The following is a 1,344-nucleotide window of genomic DNA, read 5'->3' on the forward strand; positions in this document are numbered from 1 at the left end:
CCTATTTATTCCTCTGACTATGACTAGATTATGGGTATCACAACGGCGCCTATTTCAGCCGTGAAGCAGTAATTTTTTTTTTTTTTATTATTTATTATTGAATGTAATGTGTAAATATTACTGTGTTAGTGCAATTACTGGGCAAATGAGACTTAACATGATATGTCTAAAGGTGACGACCGCAATTGTAGTGCCACTCAGAATTTTTGTGTTTTTCGAGAATCCTGAGCGGCATTGCATTGTTATCGGCAGGGCGTATCAAATACCATCAGCTGAACGTCCTGCTCGTCTCGTCCCTTACTGTCATAAAAAAAATTAAATTATATAAATTACAGAGAAAAATAAGAATCGCATTTGTAACTCAAGAAAAAAAGTATCTCATTTTTTATCAAATTGTATGCAACAATTAAATGAAACTTAATTGCTATATACGAGCAATAGAAAACGTTTGTTAAATGTTATTAGGCATCTAATATTCTAATCCGATTAAACTGTTGTCAGAATGATTCTGTAAAGAAAAATAATTATTTATTTGGGTTGGATGAATGTTAGGTATTTTAATCAAATAATTGGTGTGAAAATTTAGTTACTACATGTGTCTAAATAATTTCAAAATGTGTGTATATAAATACGTATAATTAACTTAAAATTCACATACGGCCATCAAAAGGTCAACTTTATCAAACAATGCGGTGGTCCATACAGCATGTAAAACGCACGATTTACCGGTCATAATAAACTTTACAAACGTATAAAGTAACCGGAGCTCGGCTAATCAAAGACTCAAAACGGGAATATATTGTGTGCAGTGTTCCATGGCAAGTTTATTGTACACTCATATGACGGTAGCAATTACTCAGCTAGCAAGAAACTAACTCTTGCAATTCATTCTGTACTAAAACTTGTTTGGATGTCGTAAATATTAAGGGTCTTTTACAATGTTCTGAAACTTAACTTATTGCCTTCACAAATAAAACTGAAAACAAAATTTTATGAACGATGCAGGACTCGAACCTGCGACCTTTCGCGTTCGGTGCGAGCGCTCTTTCCAACTGAGCCAACCGTTCGAGGTTGTTGTAGTCGCGAGTTCGTGTCCCGCATCGTTCAAAAAATTTTGTTTTCAGTTTTATTTGTGTAATTAATCCTAGAACTGAGGGTTAGCACTTTAAAACTATATATATATATTATAACCGTTGTGGTACCTCTATAATAATATAATGTAATAATATCTCTCTGGTGGTAATTTTTATGTGTATTAATATTTTTAATGGAATAGGAAAAAAGTGGCTCCCGCAACACAAGAAGAATGACAGGAGCGTTACAAACTGTCAATGTCAGTGTAAG

At 33.6% G+C, this 1,344-nt stretch overlaps 1 non-coding gene across 1 annotated transcript; it reads right to left on the minus strand.

Moving 5' to 3' along the window:
- Positions 1–993: 993 nt before the first annotated feature.
- Trnas-cga (transfer RNA serine (anticodon CGA)) lies at positions 994–1,067 on the minus strand. The gene has a single exon. It is a non-coding gene; the product is annotated as a tRNA-Ser (tRNA).
- Positions 1,068–1,344: the final 277 nt, after the last annotated feature.

Source organism: Leptidea sinapis, chromosome 25 (assembly GCF_905404315.1).
Source record: "Leptidea sinapis chromosome 25, ilLepSina1.1, whole genome shotgun sequence".
NCBI lineage: Eukaryota > Metazoa > Arthropoda > Insecta > Lepidoptera > Pieridae > Leptidea > Leptidea sinapis.